This window comes from Dipodomys merriami, unplaced genomic scaffold (genome assembly GCF_024711535.1).
Source record: "Dipodomys merriami isolate MVZ:Mamm:240054 unplaced genomic scaffold, mDipMer1.0.p SCAF_214, whole genome shotgun sequence".
Taxonomy (NCBI): domain Eukaryota; kingdom Metazoa; phylum Chordata; class Mammalia; order Rodentia; family Heteromyidae; genus Dipodomys; species Dipodomys merriami.
In genome coordinates, this window is record NW_027203538.1 from 542,287 (window position 1) to 562,640 (window position 20,354).

General features: G+C 37.3%; 1 pseudogene; it reads left to right on the forward strand.

Annotated features, from left to right (window-relative positions):
* Positions 1-1,976: 1,976 nt before the first annotated feature.
* On the forward strand, positions 1,977-2,074 carry LOC138834418 (U6 spliceosomal RNA; annotated as a pseudogene).
* Positions 2,075-20,354: the final 18,280 nt, after the last annotated feature.

The following is a 20,354-nucleotide window of genomic DNA, read 5'->3' on the forward strand; positions in this document are numbered from 1 at the left end:
TTTATTTTGTTGAACTTTGCCTTTCTAAGGAATTACACAATACTTGAGATGACATTTGAGTTTACTGTATTTCAGTGAATGTATCTGCATATACCTGCACACCAACCAATGTATTTACTTATGAATGTATCAACTATCTAGCTTCCACTTAGAAAGGAAACACTTACCTTTGTTTCTCTGGGTCCTTGTGATTCTTTTTTTCCTGCCTCACTCATATTTGCTCATTTTCCTTTGATGTAAAAAATGTTTAATTTAGCTTTTTTGCTCAAAGCTAGTACTGTATCACTTTGAGACAGAGCTCCACTTGCAACTTTTTTGATGGTTCATTGGAGATAAGAGGCTCATGGACTTTCCTGCCCAGGGTGGGCTATGAATTGCAATTTTCAGATCTCATCCTCCGGAGTAGCTAGAATTACAAGCGTGAGCCACCAGGGCATGGCCACAAGTAACACTTTATTAGCCATGGAGCTGGTATTTACAAGACACTGGGGGTGAGGAAGACGCTAGCTAAACCAATCTAATGCAATGCTTACTGCAGGTCAGCTAGACTGGTAGGATATCACATAGATTCAGATCTCAGCCTCCTGAGTAACTAGGATTACAGGTGTGAGTCACCAGCACCTGGCTCCTTCAGGAATTTCACTGCTTTCACTACCTTTTAGCTCAGACTTTTCCTTTCTGATTCCTTGATCCTGAAATCTTCCTGCTGGTATATTTATATCATTGCTCTAACAATATTGTTCTATAATTTCCCATGTTATGGTAACATAATCAGAAATTATGATATTAACTAAAACCTGTTATTATGTTAATGATTTATTGGTCTTTTCTTCAAATGTACAGTTCTCTAAGTTCAGAGCAAGTGCCATGTAGATCTACCTCGCTTGACACAGGCTCTGCCACATAATAGGAGATCAATAAATACATGCTGGATGAGTATCTTGCCCATGTAATTTTAACCCCTCTGTACAGTATGTTCACAAAAAGTAAAAATTAAAAAAAAAAAGAAATGCAGGCATTGGCCTTGGTGTTGGATGACCTACAATTGCTCCTTTCTGACTCAGTTTACCTCACTAAAGATCAGACTCCCTGTCCTTCCTGCCTCACAGATCTTGCTGTGAGGATCAAAACTGTTTCTATCATGAAGGTTTGAGAACTTTCAAAAAAAAGCTCAGTGTGAGTGCTCAAGGTGAGGAATTCTTATCTTGTTCCTGTGCTTACTTGGACTGCCTGAGGGACTGCAATATTTCCTGATTCCTTGTCAGACTTCAGAGAAAGGGTCCCCCCCTCAAGCCCATCACCCCCACCTTGAAGAAACCAATTCAAGTTTGTTCCAGAGAAGTGTTGAGAAGAATCATTATGATGCTCTTCCTCCTCCTCCTCTCCCTCCCTGCCTGTCCTACTTTGGCAGGATTGTGTCACAATATCACCAGAGGATTGTGTCACAATATCACCAGTTCTGTCACAACTATCTGCTTTAATATCCACCACACTTTTAAGACCTTTTTAGCTCTCTAATTTCTTCTTCATCTCTTCCTGTCTTGGTTTATTGGGATAATATAAAGGTGAATTGCTGATAAAATTGTAGATTTGGTTAGAATTCTTAGGTCACTTCATTTATTAAATAATCATCAGTGAACACATAGTAATGCTGGGAAGAGAGGAAAGAAGACTAGTTTATATTATTTTAGGGATGGGCGTCTGCAAAGTGAACAAGTGCTCCCATGGGCCACAGCCTTAACAGTTTTGCTGTTACTTATTCTCTTGTAAACTATAATCAAATACATATTAGTAATTACATTAATATATAACAATGTAATATATAATATGGAATAATTACATTTATTAGAGATTATATTTATTTGATTATATTTGTTGTAGAATCCATTGCTGCATATTGTAGAAACAGTAAAGAAGGGCTGGCTAGAGCATCAACATGCTGAAGGCAATAGAAAGCAATATCAAGTACTTGCTACAGCAACATATACTGTATACTAAGATTGAAATGATGCAGAGATTAGCATGTCTCCTGTATAAGGATGACAAACAAATTGCTGAAGCATTCCATATTTTAAAATATTCCAAATGTATGGCTATATGGCAAGAAAAGGAATAATCAAATATGTAGAGCCAAACTCTCAATTTCTAGAAGTCTGGGACCACTTAGAATATAAAGAAATGCCTATATATACTTTAATATCTCCTAAGAGATTATTGTTTGTCTCCTTAGTCCATATGTAAGGAACTCATTTAGTATGCAGAGCAGTTTTGTAGTTTAAGGAGATATTGTGAGATATTTAACAGAGCCTGAAGTAAACCTACTGAGGTGTAAAGGTAAGGAGAAGTGATACTATGTCTTAGGATAATAAAGATTTGTTATTGTTTCTGTATTGGTGGAGGTGACAATGGATGGGGTGGGAAAATTGGGTTTGAGGTCAGAGTGGAGGCAGAGATTTCTTTCCAGGAGACGGCAGTTGAATACCTGGCTGATGGTGGGGGTGATAAAGGCATAGGCTGAAAAAAATGAGCCACAGGAATATTGATGACTGTGGGAGCACTGAGGAAAGGGAGAAGCTGGAAATAACTTTTAGGTCTATACTTTAGAGCAGTGAGTCTTCCTTTGCCACATGAGTTTCAGGCATACAGAAAAGGAAAGAAATTACCATAGTATCGAACATGTTCTACAAAGATAAAAATAACAGTTAACATCAAACTACAGCAGCATTCATCATGTTCACAAATCCATTTTGTCTTCCTAGGTACCGAACTATATTTTCAGTCCTTTCTTGGAGCAAGGTAAAATAATATGGTTAATTTCTAGACAAAGGCACATAGGTGTAAATGGTATATGCTATTTCCAGCTCAATCCATAAAATCCTCTTCTTTTATTCCCCAGCATCTGTTCTGTGGCAAAGTTGGAAACTACATATTCCAAATGTTAAACTGCAATATGGAAGAATCTTGTCTCTGTAAGTCAACATTTAGATGAATGAGAGCTTTCCTGAATAGCTATGTAACCAACTGAACTATGACTTAAAGTACAAATTAATCTTTATTATTTTAACCATGATGAATATAGTGTGTGTTTAACCAGAATAGCCAGTGACACAAATACTTTGTATTAAGCAATTTTATGTTTAATGTAGCATCTGTTTAATGGATGGGCTAGCCCTAAAATCAAACTTCATTTACACTCTGCTTGGAATAATCCGTGATATCATGGGTTATTGTTCCAATAGAATTTTAGAATATTTTCCTGTTTACTCTCTTATTTTGCCATCTTAGTTGGTAAATTCTGGTGGTTAGATTTTAAACTAGAAAACTTCATGGTGTATTTTGTCTATTACTTTCTTATTTGAAAAAATCCTTTAACAGGTAAAAGAGGCTTGAAGTATAGAACTTATTTCACAATATCTTGTCTGATATACTACTGAGTGTGTTAACAAATATAGTTTAGAGCCTCTCTTATTTTTTCTTTATTTGACAGCCAGTAAATTTTCCGGTACTGTTACATCTATGACTTCATAAATTGGAAACGTGGTAAGAAAGAGAAAAACATTATGACTTAGGAACTCATTCTGCAACAAGACTTTCACCCAAGGTTTCATTGGAATTATGGTCTATATGTAGAATCTGTCTTTATGGTTTAATGTTGAAATCTGAAGTAAAAGAATTAACTATGAGTGTACTTTTGAAACCTCATTATTTTCATTGTAGATTGAGTAATAACAGGCAACATTCTGATTATAGAAAGTAGGTAGAAGTTATGTCTATAAACTAGATTGCTAACCTTAGTTTATGTCACTTTGTGTTTCCATTGAATGAAATTTTGGTGTGCTGGAAAGTGGCAGCTAAGATACAGCTTAAACATTTTTCCAATATGAATCTGTATTACATTTGTGATTTTTGTGCTAGTGGATATTGAAACTGGTATCTTAAGCATGCTAGATAAGCATTGACATTAAGCTATATCTCTAATCCTTTATTTATATATAGATATATAGATATATGAACATTTAAAACAGAAGCAACACAGAAGAGTATAAAAGTGAAGTGCATCTCAAAACCTACCAAGAAAGAATTGTTAAAATTCTGAAGCAGATTTTTATGCCTTCTTTATTTCCATACACAAAATAGTCCTCAGACATAGATACAAACACACATATAAATGGAATCAAAATACAGATTTTTGTAATTTACAATTTTACTCACAAGCCTGAAATGTGATTGTCTCATGTAAGTAAATGAGAATCACTTTAAAATCTCTATGAAATAATCTTTTATAGAAAATACTATAATATAACTAGTGTGGAACACTGAGGTTTCTAGTTTTCACCATTGTGAGAAATACTGCCATTAACTAATTTGTATATGTTTGGGTTTTTGTGAGTAGTGTAAATTACTATGATGAATTTGCTTGGAGGGAGGCAAACACATTTAATATTTCTAAATTTAATAGTATTTGAAAGAGTGTACCTATTATGGTCAATGAATAGGAAAGGCAGTAGAGAGGATAGTGCCTACCATTATAGAAACTGAAATGAAGAAGTTCATGATCCTCTTTCATGATAAGTGAAAATTACCTGAAATAAGTGATTGAATTTGTGCTGTTTCTAAAAGCTATTCTGACTACTGAAATCTAATGTCAGACAAGATTTCCTTATATACAGGAAATGAAACTAATATGTAAATGTAGTGTAGATAGAAAGACAAGAAAAATTTTTGTTGGAGTAGGATAACTGCATAACTTGTTTACATTCAGTCCTCTTCTCTTATTCTGAGATGATCTTGTGGAATCTGAGATTACACCTGAGGTACTATTAGGATTTGTGAGGTTCTCCGTGAGTTCCTCACATATTGTATCTGATTGACTCATTGTTGTTTTATTTCCATGTGAAGAAGCTAGTAGCCTTTACTTTTTCATTTCCTTCTCTTCTTTCTTCTGACTGTGTTAGCTGAAAAATACTCTGAAATGTTGACTCAGAAATTGGAGGAGAATTAATGTTGAGAAACTAGGTTGGAGAGTCTTTATTATAGCAGCATTGGTAACAAGAAAAACAAATTAGAGAACTAAGGGATCATCACTGGTTTGTCTTTTGCTTTCTGAATGTTTGATGCGTAACACCTCTGCATTGGGTAATGTGATTTTTAGATCCAGGATCTCTCTTTTGTGGCTTCCATGGTTGTATTCTAAAATGCCTCAGCTCAGAAGATAGACACATTTTCTATTGCTTATAATTTGTTCTGCATTCAGTCCATGTTCACATGATATCAGCCTTATTACATGGAAACAGAAAAACTGAGTCAGCACAAAGATAGTAAGTACAACTGGATGTAGAAATAAGGCCTGGAGTCATTTCACGTCTCTATGGCTAACTGGTGTGTGAACTTGACAAGATTGTCAATGATTTAGTACCTTAGCTTTCATGTTTATAAAATAAAGATAAGAATATGTCTTTTTACAAAAGATTATTTCATAGTTTTTAAAGTGATTCTTATTTCCTGACATGAAACAGCTGCATTTCAGGTTGTTGAATAATTGACTATATGTAAAGGCCCATAGTATATTCTTTTTTGGGGGTGGGGAGAGGGGATCTGATCATGAGGCCTGACCTCTGCGCCTGGGTGCTATCCCTCAGTTCTTCAGCTCAAGGCTAGCACTCTACCACTTATGCCAAAGCACCTCTTCTGGCTTTTTTTTCTTTTTGCTTATGTGGTGCTGAGGAATCGAACCCAGGGCCTCATGCAAGGCGAGCGCTATACCATTGAGCCACCATCCCAACCCCCATAGCATATTGTTAAGAAGTGAACCCAGGTGCTAGTGGCTCACATGTATAAGCTTAGCTACTCAAGTGGTTCAGTCTAAGAATTGCGGGGTTTGGAATAGAAAAAACAGTGAGATTCTTACCTTCAACTAATCAGAAAAATGTTGGAAGTGAAGGTATGGTCAACTGAGACCTTCAGAATTCCAAGCCATGAGTTGAAGCTCAGTTCTAGCACAGGAAAAAAAAAAGAGATAGCTACTAGTATTAGTGGTAGTTGCAGTGGTAATAGAATCATCAGTCAAGGCTATTGACATAAAAATACAGAGAATAACTTTAATTGGTACAAAGAATGTGTATAGGAATTTGAGAGAATCAGTTTACTTTCAATAAAGTTGAAAATGTAACACTTCATGAAGAAAAATGCATTTGAGTAGGGTCCTAAAAAATGTGCTCCTTTCTCACTAAATCTGTGAAGAAAAATGTAATTTGCAGAACAGGGTACCAGAGGGAACAAGGCTATTGCTAAAGAAATTTGGTGAATTTTGACCTGAAATGCAGTGCCAATTAAGACAAATAGCAAGCTGATAAAAATTACAAATGAGGGCTAGGCAGGGACTGGCTAAGTATTGAGTGCTTGTTTAACAATTACAAGAGGTTAATCCCAGCATCACTCACACAAAAATTACAATTGAGCAGTGTATGATTTATAAATAAATGACTGTGGTCCTTGTTTTGCAATATGGGGAATGTGCTGTTCACATGGGAGAGAATCTTGCCCAGGCCAGTGAGGAGCTGTTCAAAATTTGAACTCCCCTATCCTGAACAGGGAAGTGAAGAAGCTTTGAAGGGGGAGTTTATACTTTTCTGACACTTGTAAGTACATGGATAGATTTATTTCTACTTCCTCTAAGGGAGAACATCTCTTAGCTCATTTTTCAGGACATAAGGAGTTAGAAATTACCCTGCTTATGGAACCAGACTTATTCTCACTTTTTATTTATTTCATAGCCCAGTTTCTGACATTAGTATTTGCTTTTTATTTGAGGGCTTGTGAAATCTTACCTCTTTGGTTTGCTTGACTTAATCGCCCATTTTAGATCATGGATCTGCTTTTTTTCCCCTGATTTCAAGGCTTCCTATGGAAGTTGACTCCTGCCTCATGGAACCTCTAGCCAAACAAAGCCCTGGATTCTCTTTTTAGCTTGATCCCAGGGGACCCTCAAGCAATGGAACTTTGGGATAATCTTTAAGAGTTAATATGGGGACAGACCAACTGTATTCCAAATTTGTGTTTGTCAGTGAATACTTGAATGACCTCATATAGGACACTCAGTGTATGTATGTCTCAGACTGTCTTACTTGAAAATTGGTGATAATAATCATAGTACCAGCCTCATGAGGTTATTGTTAGGGTTAAATTGAGTAAAACTATGTCTAGAAAATCACTTCTTAATAATGTTAATGTGTTACAATTTATTATCTACTGTAGGAGGTTCCTGTGGGCACAGGAAGAGCAACATTAATTTGACCTAGGGGAGCAAAGAAGATCTTCAAAGAGATAATGATCTTTGAACATAATTTTGATCAACAGATCATTTCCTAAGGGATGCATTGAAGGGAAGGCAATCCAAAAAGAGAGAAAGCTGATGAAATGGTTCAGGTATGAAAAAATTAAGAAGTGTATTATGTGTGGTGCTCTGGATGAATTGTGGAAATGCGGTGAGGATGGAGAAGTTAGGGCAAATGATGTAGCTGAAGAGGGGTGTGACAAAGGGAAACTGGGAAGGACTTTCAGGTTAAACCAGTGATTTGTAGTTTAGTTCTGGGGAAGCAGGATGCTAGTGACATTATTTAGTGAAATGACTATGATCAGGTTTGTAAGGTTCCTCTGGTTATAGTGTGAATGATCGATTGCATTGAGTTTGAATGTTGGGCAGGAGTCACATTTAAGAAGTTATTTCATTTACTCATGGAGAGAAATTAATGTGAGTTTTATACAGTGGGCCATTAATATCAACTATGCTTCCTTTCCTTTGTTGTGGTGATAATTGCAATTCTCATACATTGCTTTTGTTTCACGTAGTCATTAGTCATTAGTCGACTTGAAAACCTTTATGCAAGCAAAGGATTTTAAAGTTGAAATGTATTTGACATGGTACTGAAGCTTTAATTGTGGCTATGATTCAAATCACCCCAGAATTAGGTCCATCCTTTGCTTTACTTGTCCCACCATTAGTATCCCTGGGTGAGTGACCTCTTGGCATTTTTCTGCATGTGTTGGTTGGATTTAGACAGATTTCATTAAACATTTAGTTTTATTTGGTTTGCTTCAGGGTAAAGTCCAAAAGAACTCTAGAAGTTTGCTCCTTCCCTCCCTCTTCAGCTAAACTATGATTATTGTTCTCAAGTGGATACTTCTTTCACACATAGAGACATTTAAAGAATTTCACCATCTTGGGGCTGGGAAGCTGGCTCAGTGGTAGAGTGCTTGCCTTGCATGCCTGAGGCCCTGGGTTCGAGTCCTCAGTACTACATAAGCAAAAAGAAATAAGCCAGTGGCACTATGGCTCAAGTGCTAGAGTGCTAGTCTTGAGCTGAAGAGCACAGCTGTCCTTCAAAAAATTAAAGAAAGAATTTTACCATCTTTTGGTCTAACTCAGTGTTTGAGTCTATCAGTCTATCAAAAACTTTGTACAAGCTCTAAACAAGTCTGGAATTTGAAGTCACATTTCCTGTATAAACATTTTCTTTATATATAAACTCATTCTTCCTGGCTGTGTACTTCTGAAAAAATAGCATTAGCTATCTATGGTTTTAGAAATTCCTTTTATTTTTCAGATCACCTAGGAAAAAACTACAAATAATAAAACAAAATAATCTGTAACAGAGACTCTTTTTTTAATAAAAAGGAAAAGCCCTCATTTCAGAGAGGTAAGATTGGTCAAGCATTTTAGGTAATGAGAAAGGGAATTTTTCTTAGCCAAACAGAAATGAGGGTTTTAGTGTTTTTAAGGGACCTCCAGAAAGTACTGGTGACTCCTCTTTGTTGTGTTGTCTTTTCTGAGACTCTCCGAATATGTTAGAAAGATCCAAGTAATTAATGATCTTCAGTGTCTCAGATGATAAGGATTATCACTAAACTTTCTTTTTCCCACCTATATTGCCAGCTTCTTTTAGAAAAAGTATGTGCATCTAGCGTTTAGAGGATCTTAAAGGAGTTGGAGAGATTTCTTCACAAATCTGGACAAATTTAACATATGAATACAAAGCTCTATGTAATAGTACTGGGATAAATGTATAACTAAAGTAAAGAAGAAAAAATTTCCCCACGTGTTCTGTAGGTCAGTGAAATGTTAATGAATGTTCAGGCTAGTATGTGGAAAGATTATATGGTTAGGTGAGTTAGGGAATGTTGTACCCAACTTAAACAGAAAGTTAATGAGGATTATACATAATGAGGATTATAGATACCCAAACGCAATAGATTTTCTGCTTATTTAATCACACAATGTTTTTCATGGGGTAGGTCAGAGGACGAGATGCTCCTCATTTAGAGCACTAAGTAAATGTTTGAGTACATAAAACTAAAATGTTTTTTTGTTTTTTGTTTTTTGTTTTTTGTTTTTTGTTTTGTAATTTTATTTTATTTTATTTGAGAACATACTGTACAGAGGGGCTACAATTACATGGGCAGGATAATGCATACATTTCTTACCAAGCATTGCAGCCTCCTCCTTTGTTTACCCTTCACCTCCCTACCCAGCCTCCCTCCTCCCCCCACCTAACTATACCCCACTCCCCCCCCACACCGACTTTGTAAAGCTGGTTTTGATATGACATTTTGTACTTCTCATTGTTGCAACAGGTCCACCTGAATCCTTAAACCACTTGTTTGTCCCCATCTCCTCCACATGTTATACTGACATCAAATATAGTGAAAGCGGGGGTTACACTGTGGGGGAGGGACATACAAAGCAACAAAGAAATAATCTTGTAAATGCGTTAGAAACACATGCATGAAAGAAACGAAAACATTAAAATACATATTTAAGGGTTCATTTTCCTAACATCACATTATCTGACCTTTTCTGCTTGACTCATACCTATACTAGATATTGCAAATAAGGGAAACCATGGGACCTATGCTTCTTTGGGCCTGGCTTACTTCACTTCATATAATTGTTTCCAAGTCTTTCCATTTCCTAACAAATGGGGAAATGTCATTCTTTCTGATGGAGGCATAGAATTCCATTGTGTATATATACCACATTTTCTTGATCCATTCATCTACTGAGGGGCATCTGGGTTGGTTCCATATCTTAGCTAGGGTAAATAATGCTGCAATAAACATAGTTGTGCTGGTTGCTTTAGTGTGGTCTTGTTTGTAAACATTTGGGTAAATGCCCAAAAGTGGGATTGCTGGATCATAGGGGAGATCTATGTGAAGTCTTTTGAGGAACCTCCATACTGTTTTCCAAAGTGGTTGAACAAGTTTACATTCCCACCAACAATGAAGTAAGGTTCCTTTCTGTCCACATCCCCTCCAGCATCTGTTGTTGTTAGAGTTCTTGATTTTTGCTGTTCTAACTGGAGTGAGGTGATATCTCAATGTTGTTTTGATTTGCATTTCTTTTATGGCTAGGGATGTTGAACATTTCTTCATGTGTCTATTGGCCATCCTTCTTTCTTCTTCAGAGAAGCTTCTCTTTAAGTCTTTCACCCACTTATTTATTGGGCAGTTGTTTTTTGAGGATTTGTTGTTGGGTGGTTTAATTTTTTGAGTTCCAAGTATATTTGAGATATGAGACCCTTGTCCGTTGTATGGCTAGTAAAGATATTCTCCCAATCGATGGGCTTTCTATTGATCTTGCTAGCTATGTCATTTGCCCTGCAGAAGCTCTGCAACCTTATGCAATCCCATTTGTCCAACCTTTCTTTGATTTGTTGTGCTTCCGGGTCTCTATTCAGAAAATTTCGGCCTGAGCCAAGGAGACCTAGGGTTTCTCCTATTCCATCCTGTAATGTTTTCAGAGTGTCTGCTTTGAGTTCAAGGTCTTTGATCCATTTGGAGTTGATTCTGGTACAGGGTGATATATAAGGATCTAGCTTTAGTTTTCTACATGTAGTTAACCAATTTTGCCAGCACCATTTACTGAAGAGGCTGTCTTTCTTCCATTCTATTGTTTTAGCTGCCTTATCAAAGATTAGATGGCTATAGGTCTGTAGGTTCATTTATGGGTTTTCAATTCTATTCCATTGGTCCTGAGATCTGTTCTTATGCCAGTACCAAGCTGTTTTGATTACTATGGCTTTATAGTAGAGTTTGAAATTTGGTATTGATATTCCTCCAGCACTGTTCTTTCCGTTGAGGAGCTTTTGCTATTCGGGGTCTTTTATTGTTCCATTTGAATTTTTGGATTGCCTCTTCTATTTCCTTGAAGAATGAGGGTGGAATTTTGATAGGTATCGCGTTGAATTTGTAGATAGCCTTGGGAAGGATTGCCATTTTCACGATGTTAATCTTGCCAATCCAGGAGCATGGGAGGTTTTGCCATTTTTTAAGTTCTGTGTTGATTTCCTTTTTCAAGATTTTAAAATTTTCATCATAGAGATCCTTCACTTCTTTGGTTAAGTTAATTCCTAGGTATTTTATTTTTTGTGGGGCTATTACAAATGGAGTTGCTTTCCTAATTTCAGCCACACTTTTCTCATTGTTGCCATACAGAAAAGCCATTGATTTTGGGGGGTAAATTTTATAACCTGCTACTTTGCCAAAGTTTTGAATCAGCTTGAGTAATTTGGGAGTGGAGTCTATTGGATTCTTTAAATACAAGATCATGTCATCTGCAAAGAGGGAGAGTTTTATTTCTTCTTTCCCTATTTGGATCCCCTTTATGTCTGCATCTTGTCTTATTGCTGTAGTTACGCATTCTAATACTAGATTGAAGAGAAGTGGAGAGAGTGGGCATCCTTGTATTGTTCCTGAGTTAAGAGGAAATAGCTTTAGTTTTTCAACATTGAGTATAATGCTGGCTGTAGGTTAGTCATATACAGCCTTTATTGTATTGAGGAATGTTCCATGGATTCCTAATTTTTCCAAAACCTTCATCATAAAGGGGTGTTGGATCTTGTCAAATGCTTTTTCTGCATCTATTGAGATAACCATGTGGTTCTTATTCTTGCTCCTGTTGATGTGATGAATAATATTAATTGTTTTGCGTATATTGAACCAGCTTTGCATCCCTGAAAAGAATCCTGTTTGATCATGGTGTATGATTTTTTGGATGAATTATTGAAGTCGATTGGCGAAAATTTTGTTGAGAAGTTTTGCATCAATGTTCATCAAAGAAATGGGTCTATAGTACTCTTTCTTTGATGAGTCCCTGCCTGGTTTTGGGATGAAGGTTATGATGGCTTCATAGAATGTGTTCGGTAGTGAGCTTTCTCTTTCAATTTCATTGAAGAGTTGGGGGAGTATTGGTGTGAGCTCTGCTTTGAAAGCCTTGTAAAATTCCGCTGTAAAACCATCTGGTCCTGGACTTTTCTTAGCTGGGAGGTCTCTTATTGCTGTTTCTATTTCAATGCTTGATATGGGCCTGTTAAGCTGGTTTAACTCATCTTGGTTTAGTTTTGGCATGTCAATATTTGCTAGGAAGAGGTCCATTTCTGTCAAGTTCTCAAACTTATTAGCATAAAGTTTTGAGAAATATTCCCTTATAATGTTCTGAATCTTGGTTGTTTCCGTGGTGATGTTTCCATTCTCATCTCTGAGTTTATTAATTTGGGTATGTTCTCTCCTTTTTCTGATAAGGTTTGCTAAGGGTCTGTCAATTTTGTTAAGTTTTTCGAAGAACCAACTCTTTGTTTTGTTGATTTTTTCTATAGTTTTTTGGATTCTAATTCATTTAATTCTGATTTAATTTTGATTATTTCTTTCCGTCTACTGGATTGGGGTTTATCTTGCTGCTCTTTTTCAAGGAGGTTTAGATGTGTCATTAAATTGTTAGTTTCAGATCTCTCCAATTTGTTGATGTAATAGCTCAGAGCTATAAACTTGCCTCTGAGTACTGCCTTTGCTGTGTCGCAGAAGAGCTGGTAATTTGTGTGTTCATTTTTGTTGAATAGCATGAACATTTGAATTTCCTTTCTAATCTCTTCCATGACCCACTGATGATTCAGCAGTGTGTTGTTTAGCCTCCATGTGATACCGGACTTTCGTGGTGGCTTTTGGTGTTGAGTTCTAATTTTATTCCCTTGTGTTCAGAGAGAATGCAAGGTATAACTTCAATGTTTCTGAATTTAGACAAGTTTGCTTTGTGGCCTAAAATGTGGTCTATTTTAGAAAATGTTCCATGTGCTGCTGAGAAGAACGTGTATTCTGATGCTGCTGGGTGAAATGTTCGGTAAATGTCTGTTAAGTCTAGTTGATCTATGCAGCTGTTTAGATCTGCGGTTTCTCTGTTGAGTTCTTGCCGAGTTGATCTATCTAGTGGGGAGAGTGGTGTGTTAAAATCCCCAACAATTAATGTTTTTGGATCTATATGGTATTTGAGGGAAAGTAGTGTTTCTTTGATAAATTTGGGTGCTCCATTGTTTGGGGAATAGATATTTAGAATTGTAATATCCTCCTGAAGGAGAGATCCTTTAATTAGTATGTAGCGACCTTTTTTATCTCTTCTCACGAATTTTAATTGGAAGTCTATTTTATCTGATATTGGGTTTGCAACTCCCGCCTGTTTATGAGGGCCGTTTGCTTGGTAGATTTTGTTCCAGCCTTTAACATTAAAAATGTGTTTGTTTTTATGGGCAAGATGTGACTCCTGCAGGCAGCAGATAGAAGGGTCTTGTTTTTTAATCCAACCAGACAGTCTGTGTCGCTTAATTGGAGAGTTCAGTCCGTTAACGTTAAGAGATAGGACTGAGAGGTATTTGGGAGTTCCTGCCATGTTATCCACCTTCTTGGGGGCTGCGAAATCTGGGTTCTTCCTAAGGTTCTTGGATTCTCAATTTGGGTGCAGTTTCTTGGCCTTTGTTGCGGTCTTGTTGGTTTTCTATGTGTAGGACATCTTAAAGAATCTTTTGTAGGGCTTGTTTGGTGGAGATGTATTGTTTCAATTTTTCTTTGCTATGGAAGGTTTTTATTTGGCCTTCAGTTATGAAGGAGAGTTTAGCTGGGTACAGTATTCTTGGTTGATAGTTGTTTGTTTTTAGGGCATGGCATAAGTCATTCCAGGCTCTTCTTGCTTTGATTGTCTCTGCTGAGAAATCTGAGGTGATTCTAATTGCTTTCCCTTTATAGGTGATTAACCTTTTCTCCTTGACAGCTTTAAGGATCTTTTCCTTGGTCTGGGTTGATCCTGTGTGGATTATAATGTGATGGTGGGATGTCCTATTCTTGTCTGGTCTATTTGGGGTTCTAAAAGCTTCTTGTATCTGAATAGGCCTATCTTTTTGTATGTTTGGGAAGTTCTCTGCTAGGATCCTGTTGAACAAATTTCCTAGATCATTAACTTATGTTTCTAGGTGCTCCTCTACACCCATTATCCTTAGATTGGGCCTTCTGATGGTGTCTTCCAAGTGTTGGATAAACCTATCATATTTCTTGGACTTGTCTTGGATGGTTGTATGTTCTTTCTCTATAATATCTAGGCTGTCTTCAATCCCTGAGAATCGATCTTCTGCATGGTCTAACCTGCTGTCAAGACTCTCTACTTTGTTTTTTATCTCTTTTCCTTCTAATTGGTCAGCTTTGATGGCTTCAAGTTCTTTGTTTAAGCTCTGTTTTAGGTCTTGTATGAATTTCTTTACTTCCTTAATTTGGTGGTCAGTGTTTGTTCTCAAATCACTTAGTTGATTGGTTATGGTTTCTTTGGACTCCCATTCCTTCTGTTGGGTTCCATTCAGCATTCCCTTTGTGGTCTCCCTGACTTCCTTCAGCCCTTTTTTAATGGATTCCATGAATGCCTTTAGTGATCTTTGTGTATTCTCTACCTGGTCTCTCAATTCCTGAATTACTCTTTGATTAGCTTCCTCCCATTTGTGGGATTCCTGTAGTTCTCTTTCTTCTGTTTCGTGGGATTCCTGCAGTTCTCTTTGAGTGTTCTCTGCCTGCTCACGCCATTCCTCCCTTTCTCTTTGAGTATTCTCAAGTTGTTCACGCAAATGCTGTATCAGTTTTTGAGTAGCTTCCTCACGCTTATGATATTCCTGTATAAACTTCTGGGATGCCTCCTCTCTCTCCCTATCATGTTCATACAGAGTCCTTTGTACATTGTCAAACTTCTCATTTATCATGTTTGCTAGTAGTGTTTGTAGAGCTATTTTGGAACTCTACTATGGATTATTCTTTATCTGTTCTAATCCCTGATTATCAAGATTGGGAATTGAGATACCCGAATTTGCCATTTTTCTTGTGTTTTTCCGGCTTACTCTGCCCATTTGAGATGAAGATTGCACCAGTTTTGTGGTAGAACACTATCTTAAGGCAACCATCAACCAATGTTTGCGTTTGTACAGTCAATAGTCTACAGATACAATCTAGTTCAACAGATACATCTATTCAACATCAAACAACTATATGTTAAAGGACTTCAAACCGCAGAAAAGAATTTGGAAAACCAGAAATTATTAGGATTAGGGAGAGATGTGGGTAAAAAATAGGAATAGATTGGTGTGGGGAGGCACAGGGAGAGTTAACTATGTCCTAATCACAATGCAGGAAATGGGTTGGGTAGGATGCAAGTAGAGAGAGAGAGAAAAAGAAGAGATGGAAAGGGGAATGGAAACAAACCAGAAAAAAATAGAAACGTAAAAATTAATGTTATTATAGAAGTTAAAAGACCGTCTATTTAGAGAGGAATGTGAATATGTTGAGAGAAGGGGAGGGACATAGAGGAGATGTGAAAAACTTTAATGATGGGAAAGGGAGAAGAAAAGATCAGAAGTTCAGTAGAGCTAGACAAAAAACAAAAAGATAATTAAGAAAGAAAGAAAAAGAGAAAGAAGGCAAGAAAAGAAAGGAAAACGCTCATTCACATATTCCTAAAATAAAAATTATAAGATGAGAAAAAAATTACTGGAAAACAATTATTTTTTCAGAAGAGGCAAAAATTAAAGATTAATAAAAGTTTTAGAAGGGAAAAAATTTATATATATATATATATATATATGTATATATATATATATATATATGGTAACAAAAAACAAAAAACAAATAAAAAAAGGAAAAGAAGAAGAAGAAAACAAAAAGAAAAAAAAGAAGTCTTTTGATTTTTTTTGGGGGGGGGAGGGCTGGGAAGAATCCTGTATCTCCCTTTTGTCTGTAACCAGTCTCTTGTTGGAGTCTCTGGTCAGCTTGAGGTCCTGTGGCTTGATTGGTTTCTTAAGTCGGTTTGTTGGAAGAGGCAGAAAAATGCTCTGCTTTACCCAAGATTTTGAGATCCCCCTCCCATGTCAGTTTTCTGGGAGGTTGATCTGCTTTGAGAATCACAAAAGAGGGGGATGTGGTGATGAGGCTAGGTTCTGCGTAGAGTTGAGGCCTTTCTGCAGACAGTAGCTTTTCCCTGGTGCTATTTTGTGATAAAGCTCACAGCACCCAGCCTGGAGCCATTCTCAGGGTTTCTGTTTTTCAATTGATTGTGGTGGCTGCTAGAGGGAGGGGCACCGTCTTGCTCTGGTTACCCAGTGAGGCAAGCCACTCCAATGGCTGGCGCCTGAGCTGGGTGACTTTTCCCTGGATGGAGCTGAGTCTGGCAGGTCACTTCGCCGTTCAGTTCTTGTGACCTGCTAAATGACTCGTTTTATTCCAAGGCCTGAGCTGGAGCTAGCAGCTCCTCCGAGCTTTGTCGGTATCCAAGATGGAGATCACCGGTGCTGGGGGGAGAGGGGTGGCCTTCCCTCCTCTGCTCCCTGAGAAGGAGTGAGGACGTCGGGCTTGTACTCACGCCAAGTCTTGGATCCTGGGACGTCTCTGGTCTGCAAACAGCCGGATGAAGATGTCCACTCCTTCTCGGTTCTTGTTGGTGTTGAGTAGAATCCGCTCATCCGCTGCGTCTGGGTCCTTCGTCCCGGACTCTCTGTGTCTCAGGTATGACCCCGTGGCGATGGTCGCCGCCGTGACCCTGCCGCCGCAGCGGCAGCTGATGTGTTTCCTTGGCCTCCCCTCTCTTGTCTAACTCTCTGTCCTGTGATGGTACACTTGGTGTGATTCTCTGGCTTAGGACTGTTCACTAGAACTCTAAAACTGCTTTCTATGCGAGAGCTTGTTCAGATTCCAGCTCCTCCTCCGCCATCTTCCCGGAACTCCTAAAACTAAAATGTTTTAAAATTAGAAATTAAGAGTTTTCAGGCATAAATTCTAGTTGAAACCAAATACAGTGGGATACTGCAAAGCCATTGAAATTCAGGTTATTTTTGAGACATAAAAAATGAATATTCTTGGGCTGAGAAAGTGGCTTAGTGGTAGCGGGTTTGCCTTGCATGCCTGAGGCCCTGGGTTCATTTCCTCCTCACCACATAAGCAAAAAGAAAAAAGCTGGAAGTAGCACTGTGGCTTAAGTGGTAGAGTACTAGCCTTGAGCTTTAGAGCTGAGGGACAGTGCTCAGGCCCAGAGTTCAGGCCCCCCGACTGGATCCCCCCCCCAAATGAGTATTCTTGAGGGACTTACTGGCTCTGAATTGCTGCTGGTGGCTTCAGGATATATTGTATTCTGACTCTTCCCATCTCACTTAAACTAGACCGTACTTGCTTGGCACAGAGCATGAAGACTTCAAACTGGTTGTTGAGTATTTATCAACGACTTCTAGCAAAGATTATATGTGTCTTCTGAAGTTGCACATGACATTGTAATGACTAATATTATTTACATGATGAAGTTAATCATAGAACTAATTTTATTGCTATATATGAGTTACTCTGACTTACTCTGCTAATTCATAGTTTAATTCAAAAGAAAGTGTATATTTTTGTTAGATTAACAAAATGTGACAAATTTTAATTTAGAATTTCAAAGGCTAATAGAGTCTTAATATTAAGATCCATAGCAGTTAAAAGCTACTTATTATTATATTTTTCAAAATAATATTTTTGACATATATAATGGACTTTTAGAAAAGGCAAAAAACACAGAAAACAGGTTTTCTAACACACACACACACACACACACAGACACACACACACGGACGGATGCTTTACCTATTTATGCAAATCCAACTCAGTAAGTTTCAACAGTGACTTACTTTTATTTTTAATGCTGGATTATGGAATTTGAATTTCACAAAATTTGAACAGGCTGAAATGACTAAATTTTGTAGAGGTAAATGTTATATTCTCCACTTAGAACTGTTAACTATCTCACTCACTCTGGAGCAGAATAATTTTACTTAGCACCGAGTATCAAAAATATCCTTTGCTTATCCATTGAGTAAATGTGCACTCAATTTACAAAAATGAATCTAATAGGTGAAAGGGATGGCATCAGGTTCAACCCAACAATAGCTTTTAATGAAGAAGTATAAGGCTGTCTCAGAATATTCAGAAGAATGAAACCAAGATAGGAAGGAATTTCCAATTGTGCTATAGGAAAAGAAGCTAAAATTTTATGTTTTCTGAAACTTTAGGAAAACAAAGTTATGGAACACTATATCTGCTTTTAGGTATATAGCTTCAAATGGTAAGGTTCAATCGGTAGGTAGAAGCTCTCAGGGAATAGATTATATAGCTCTTTCAAAATAGTCTGACACAAGAAAATTTAGGAAGTAATTAGGTTGGCAAAAGATTGGAGACTTCCCTGATATTATTGCTTCCATAGTGTTTAGTTTGATTTTAGGAAAATGTATTGAACATCTATAACATCTCTTCTAAATTTATTATTATAGGCTCTTAAGGCTAGAATTAGGTGAATTAACTAATAGTTAATTACGTGACAATCAAAGGACACGGGAAAATTTTGGAAAGAACTTCGAAATAGTACTGAGGAGAAATGAAACAAAAATATCATTAAGACGACTTTTTTTTTTTTTTTTTTTTTTTTGTCGGTCGTGGGGCTTGAACTCTGGGCCTGGGAGCTGTCCCTCAGCTCTTCAGCTCAAGGCGAGCGCTCTACCACTTGAGCTACAGTGCCACTTCCGGTTTTCTGGTGGTTTATTGGAGATAGGAGTCTCATGGTCTCTCCTGCCCGGGCTGGCTTTGAACCGTGATCCTCAGATCTCAGCCTCCTGAGTAGCTAGGATTACAGGCGTGAGCCACCAGCACCCGGCATTAAGACGAGTTTTAAGAGTTTTCTTGAGCATGATTTGACTTTGCTGTGGAAATTTCTTGAAAGCTATTTGCTTAGTTTATGGATATACACCAGTGTGCAGCCATGGGTAAGGTTTTGAGGATAGTTGTGTTTTAACTGGGATACATGAAGAAAAGTCTTAACTATAGGACTGTTAACACCATCTCTCATTTGTGTAGGCATCCTATGTGCCTTCTATATATAACACCTAGGATATTATGGTAATGAAATAATTCAATGAGACTGTAAGCATTTGTTGTATGCCAGAAAAGTTCTACACTGAAATTGGCTTTGTCTTCTAGAGTAGTGTAGACAATAGTTTCTACTCATAAGTTTTTTTTGGGGGGGGGTTCTGGATGTGGGCCTGAACTCTGGGCCTGGCTGCTGTCCCTCAGGTCTTCAGCTCAAGGCTAGCACTCTACTACTTGAGCCACAGCGCCATTTCTGGCTTTTTTCTTTTTGCTTATGTGGTGCTGAGGAATTGAACCCAGGGCCTCATGTATGCAAGGCAAGTGCTCTACCACGGAGCCATCTTCCCAGCCCCATCACTCATAATATCTTTGAGGTTGATTTTTAATTCAAGTTTCATTAATCAGTCATTCTAAAAGGAAGGATTTTCTTTCTTAAATTGAGATATGTCACAGTGCTCTAATTTACTTGTTTTTTTTATTAACTTGTGAAGAGGGCAAACAAATGCTTCAATATTAGTTTCAATAGTTCAACATTTATTAAACTGGTTGCTTTAATTTACATTCATTAATAGCAAATACTTTTATTGCAAACTATGCATTTTCTAATTATGAATCTGAGGTTAATATGATACTTAGTATTTAGGTTGGGTTTTTAAAATTTATTAACTGCTTAATTCATCCCTATTTTCTGGCTAATGTACAGTTGTCTTTCAAAGGGTTTAGAAACAGAGGGAAGCTGTGACTGCTTTCTATGGAGGGACAGTAGTCACTCACCTACTTAGAACTTTGAATAGAACTGGTTTCTATTGTGGTTGGAACAGTGTTGGCCTTTGATGCTGACGTTACTGTGGCCTTTGGAGATCATGTTAAGTGAGGTAAGGCAAGCACAAAAAAGCAAATACTGCATAATTTCACTCATGCTAGGACTTAAATTCTCAAAAATTGAAAATAGAACAGTTATTTTATAAGAGATAGATGTTAGGAATGGGAATGGAGAGATGGCCAGTATGTACAGAGTTATAATTCAGTAGAAGTAACTTGTATTTATGGCAGAGTGACTATGAAAATATATAATGCATGTTTCCAAAAGAGCAATGAGAGGAGTTTGAATGCTTTAACAG